Source organism: Oncorhynchus keta, chromosome 23 (genome assembly GCF_023373465.1).
Source record: "Oncorhynchus keta strain PuntledgeMale-10-30-2019 chromosome 23, Oket_V2, whole genome shotgun sequence".
Taxonomy (NCBI): domain Eukaryota; kingdom Metazoa; phylum Chordata; class Actinopteri; order Salmoniformes; family Salmonidae; genus Oncorhynchus; species Oncorhynchus keta.
Window position 1 is genome coordinate 2,998,516 of NC_068443.1, and position 6,439 is coordinate 3,004,954.

The window sequence follows — 6,439 nt, forward strand, 5'->3', positions numbered from 1 at the left end:
TTTTAACTGTAATGCAGTTGAATGTTGATGACGTGAACGTGTGTTGGTGTTGACATCCAACAACTCGTGTTAAATACACATATAGACTCATTTTGCTGGGGGGGTGAGGAGATTCAACCACAGCAACTTTCAACCACAGCATCTTTCCCCCAACAGCATCTTTCCCCCAATAGCATCTTTCCCCCAACAGCATCTTTCCCCAACAGCATCTTTCCCCCAACAGCATCTTTCCCCCAACAGCATCTCTCCCCAACAGCATCTTTCCCCCAACAGCATCTTTCCCCCAACAGCATCTTTCCCCAACAGCATCTCTTTCCCCCAGCATCATCTTTCCCCAACAGCATCTTTCCCCAACAGCATCTTTCCCCAACAGCATCTTTCCCCAACAATCTTTCCCCAACAGCAACTTTCCCCAACAGCATCTTTCCCCCAACAGCATCTTTCCCCCAGCAGCATCTTTCCCCAACAGCATCTTTCCCCAACAGCATCTTTCCCCCAACAGCATCTTTCCCCCAACAGCATCTTTCCCCCAACAGCATCTCTCCCCCAGCAGCATCTTTCCCCCAACAGCATCTTTCCCCCAACAGCATCTCTCCCCCAACAGCAACTTTCCCCCAACAGCATCTTTCCCCCAACAGCATCTTTCCCCCAACAGCATCTTTCCCCCAACAGCATCTCTCCCCCAGCAGCATCTTTCCCCAACAGTCCCCCCCCACTTTCAGCATCTTTCCCCCAGCTGGCATTCTTCAATAGCAAAAGTTTCCCCCAGGGTCGATCTGTCATCCCCCAACAGTTGACCTGATGACATCAGCTACATTGAAGTGACCAATGGTCCGTGTTGACCTGATGACATCAGCTACATTGAAGTGACCAATGGTCCATGTTGACCTGGTGACATCAGCTACATTGAAGTGACCAATGGTCCATGTTGACCTAGTGACATCAGCTACATTGAAGTGACCAATGGTCCATGTTGACCTAGTGACATCAGCTACATTGAAGTGACCAATGGTCCATGTTGACCTAGTGACATCAGCTACATTGAAGTGACCAATGGTCCATGTTGACCTAGTGACATCAGCTACATTGAAGTGACCAATGGTCCATGTTGACCTAGTGACATCAGCTACATTGAAGTGACCAATGGTCCATGTTGACCTGGTGACATCAGCTACATTGAAGTGACCAATGGTCCATGTTGACCTGGTGACATCAGCTACATTGAAGTGACCAATGGTCCATGTTGACCTAGTGACATCAGCTACATTGAAGTGACCAATGGTCCATGTTGACCATTGAGTGACATCAGCTACATTGAAGTGACCAATGGTCCGTGTTGACCTAGTGACATCAGCTACATTGAAGTGACCAATGGTCCATGTTGACCTGATGACATCAGCTACATTGAAGTGACCAATGGTCCATGTTGACCTGATGACATCAGCTACATTGAAGTGACCAATGGTCCATGTTGACCTGATGACATCAGCTACATTGAAGTGACCAATGGTCCATGTTGACATCAGCTACATTGAAGTGACCAATGGTCCGTGATGACATCAGCTACATTGAAGTGACCAATGGTCCATGTTGACCTGGTGACATCAGCTACATTGAAGTGACCAATGGTCCGTGTTGACCTGGTGACATCAGCTACATTGAAGTGACCAATGGTCCATGTTGACATCAGCTACATTGAAGTGACCAATGGTCCATGTTGACCTATTGACATCAGCTACATTGAAGTGACCAATGGTCCATGTTGACCTAGTGACATCAGCTACATTGAAGTGACCAATGGTCCATGTTGACCTGTTGACATCAGCTACATTGAAGTGACCAATGGTCCATGTTGACCTAGTGACATCAGCTACATTGAAGTGACCAATGGTCCATGTTGACCTGGTGACATCAGCTACATTGAAGTGACCAATGGTCCATGTTGACCTGATGACATCAGCTACATTGAAGTGACCAATGGTCCATGTTGACCTGGTGACATCAGTTACATTGAAGTGACCAATGGTCCATGTTGATGACATCAGCTACATTGAAGTGACCAATGGTCCATGTTGACATCAGCTACATTGAAGTGACCAATGGTCCATGTTGACCTGATGACATCAGCTACATTGAAGTGACCAATGGTCCATGTTGACCTGATGACATCAGCTACATTGAAGTGACCAATGGTCCATGTTGACCTGATGACATCAGCTACATTGAAGTGACCAATGGTCCATGTTGACCTGGTGACATCAACTACATTGAAGTGACCAATGGTCCGTGTTGACCTGGTGACATCAGCTACATTGAAGTGACCAATGGTCCGTGTTGACCTGATGACATCAGCTACATTGAAGTGACCAATGGTCCGTGTTGACCTGATGACATCAGCTACATTGAAGTGACCAATGGTCCGTGTTGACATCAGCTACATTGAAGTGACCAATGGTCCGTGTTGACCTGATGACATCAGCTACATTGAAGTGACCAATGGTCCATGTTGACCTGATGACATCAGCTACATTGAAGTGACCAATGGTCCATGTTGACCTAGTGACATCAGCTACATTGAAGTGACCAATGGTCCATGTTGACCTGGTGACATCAGCTACATTGAAGTGACCAATGGTCCATGTTGACCTGGTGACATCAGCTACATTGAAGTGACCAATGGTCCGTGTTGACCTGATGACATCAGCTACATTGAAGTGACCAATGGTCCATGTTGACATCAGCTACATTGAAGTGACCAATGGTCCATGTTGACCTGGTGACATCAGCTACATTGAAGTGACCAATGGTCCATGTTGACCTGGTGACATCAGCTACATTGAAGTGACCAATGGTCCGTGTTGACCTGGTGACATCAGCTACATTGAAGTGACCAATGGTCCATGTTGACCTGATGACATCAGCTACATTGAAGTGACCAATGGTCCATGTTGACCTGGTGACATCAGCTACATTGAAGTGACCAATGGTCCCGTGTTGACCAATGATGACATCAGCTACATTGAAGTGACCAATGGTCCATGTTGACCTAGTGACATCAGCTACATTGAAGTGACCAATGGTCCATGTTGACCTAGTGACATCAGCTACATTGAAGTGACCAATGGTCCATGTTGACATCAGCTACATTGAAGTGACCAATGGTCCATGTTGACCTTGACATCAGCTACATTGAAGTGACCAATGGTCATGTTGACCTGTGACATGTTGACCAATGTCCATGTTGACCTAGTGACATCAGCTACATTGAAGTGACCAATGGTCCATGTTGACCTAGTGACATCAGCTACATTGAAGTGACCAATGGTCCATGTTGACCTGATGACATCAGCTACATTGAAGTGACCAATGGTCCATGTTGACCTGATGACATCAGCTACATTGAAGTGACCAATGGTCCATGTTGACCTGGTGACATCAGCTACATTGAAGTGACCAATGGTCCATGTTGACCTAGTGACATCAGCTACATTGAAGTGACCAATGGTCCATGTTGACCTAGTGACATCAGCTACATTGAAGTGACCAATGGTCCATGTTGACCTGATGACATCAGCTACATTGAAGTGACCAATGGTCCATGTTGACCTGATGACATCAGCTACATTGAAGTGACCAATGGTCCATGTTGACCTGGTGACATCAGCTACATTGAAGTGACCAATGGTCCATCAGCTACATTTGACATGGTCCATGTTGACATCAGCTACATTGAAGTGACCAATGGTCCATGTTGACCTGATGACATCAGCTACATTGAAGTGACCAATGGTCCATGTTGACCTGGTGACATCAGTTACATTGAAGTGACCAATGGTCCATGTTGACCTGATGACATCAGCTACATTGAAGTGACCAATGGTCCATGTTGACCTGGTGACATCAGCTACATTGAAGTGACCAATGGTCCATGTTGACCTGATGACATCAGTTACATTGAAGTGACCAATGGTCCATGTTGACCTTATCTCTGAGCCATTGGCAAAAAAAAAAAAAAAAAAAACATTTTTTTATTTTTGCTGAGTAGTAATTTTATTTGATATGACCTTTTCATGTTGTTGATATGATACAAAGAGAACCCCGCCCCCCCCGACCCCCATTCCCACCCACCCCACCCCCACCCCACCCACCCCCAATGAAGACTTATTCATTCTACACAGTTATGAAGCAATATCTTTTATACCTCGCTTGGTTTGACACCAAGTCTTTTGACATTTCTTCTGGGCATCTCGGATCTTATTTATAATCCCCGAACTTGTCTGTTTTCATTCCTCCTTTCACTGGGAAAGGTCTTGGTCTGTAGAGGTTCATTTATCGTAGATGTGTGTGTGTGTGTGTGTGTGTGTGTGTGTGTGTGTGTGTGTGTGTGTGTGTGTGTGTGTGTGTGTGTGTGTGTGTGTGTGTGTGTGTGTGTGTGTGTGTGTGTGTGATGTGATGTGATGTGTGTGTGTTCTTATGTGTGTGTGTTCTTATGAGTGTGTGTGTGTGTCTGTGTTCTTGTGTGTGTGTGTGTGTGTCTGTGTTCTTGAGTGTGTGTGTGTCTGTGTATGTGTGTGTGTGTGTTCTTGTGTGTGTGTGTGTGTGTGTTCTTGTGTGTGTGTGTGTGTGTGTGTCTGTGTTCTTGTGTGTGTGTGTGTGTGTGTGTGTGTGTGTGTGTGTGTGTGTGTGTGTGTGTGTGTGTGTGTGTGTGTGTGTGTGTGTGTGTGTGTGTGTGTGTGTGTGTGTGTGTGTGTGTGTGTTCTGTGTGTGTGTGTGTGTTCTTGTGTGTGTGTGTTCTTGTGTGTGTGTGTGTGCGAGAGAGAGAAACCCATATCATGCCTTCCCTCCAAGGCATCTACAGCAAAAAGCTGTTCACCCCGCTACCATCTAGAAGGTAGAGTCAGTACAGGTGCATCAAAGCTGGGACAGAGAGACTGAAGAAAACAGCTTCTATCTCCAGACCATCAGACTGTTAAACAGTCACCACTAGCCGGCCTCCGCCCAGTACCCCGCCCTGAACCTTAATCACTGCTACTAGCCGGCCTCCGCCCAGTACCCCGCCCTGAACCTTAATCACTGCTACTAGCCGGCCTCCGCCCAGTACCCCGCCCTGAACCTTAATCACTGCTACTAGCCGGCCTCCGCCCAGTACCCCGCCCTGAACCTTAATCACTGCTATAAGCCGGCCTCCGCCTGCAGTACCCTGCCCTGAACCTTAATCACTGCTACTAGTCGGCCTCCGCCCAGTACCCCGCCCTGAACCTTAATCACTGCTACTAGCCGGCCTCCGCCCAGTACCCTGCCCTGAACCTTAGTCACTGCTACTAGCCGGCCTCCGCCCAGTACCCCGCCCTGAACCTTAATCACTGCTACTAGCCGGCCTCCGCCCAGTACCCCGCCCTGAACCTTAATCACTGCTACTAGTCGGCCTCCGCCCAGTACCCCGCCCTGAACCTTAATCACTGCTACTAGCCGGCCTCCGCCCAGTACCCCGCCCTGAACCTTAATCACTGCTACTAGTCGGCCTCCGCCCAGTACCCCGCCCTGAACCTTAATCACTGCTACTAGTCGGCCTCCGCCCAGTACCCCGCCCTGAACCTTAATCACTGCTACTAGTCGGCCTCCGCCCAGTACCCTGCCCTGAACCTTAATCACTGCTACTAGCCGGCCTCCGCCAGTACCCCGCCCTGAACCTTAATCACTGCTACTAGTCGGCCTCCGCCCAGTACCCCGCCCTGAACCTTAATCACTGCTACTAGTCGGCCTCCGCCCAGTACCCTGCCCTGAACCTTAATCACTGCTACTAGTCGGCCTCCGCCCAGTACCCCGCCCTGAACCTTAATCACTGCTACTAGTCGGCCTCCGCCCAGTACCCTGCCCTGAACCTTAATCACTGCTACTAGTCGGCCTCCGCCCAGTACCCCGCCCTGAACCTTAATCACTGCTACTAGCCGGCCTCCGCCCAGTACCCCGCCCTGAACCTTAATCACTGCTACTAGCCGGCCTCCCACAGACTGCACCTGAACCTTAATCACTGCTACTGTGTACCTCCGCCCAGTACCCTGCCCTGAACCTTAATCATGATTACTGTTTCATCCACTTCATATGCCCTATATACTGCTACCGGCCTCATCCCAGTAACCCTGCCCTGAACCTTAATCACTGCTACTATACTCGGCCTAGTTCGCCCTATATAAGTACTCCGCCCAGTCCACCCCTGAACCTTAATCACTGCTACTAGCCGGCCTCCGCCCAGTAACCCCGCCCTGAACCTTCATCACTGCTACTAGCCGGCTATTCAGAGACTTCACCTATATAACTGCTGCCCTGTACCCTGTGAACCACAATCACTGAACACTGCCATTTAATCATGGTTATCCTGTTTACTGCTACTGTCCACTTCATATGTATATACTGTATTCAATAGAACAGTTCATCCTAT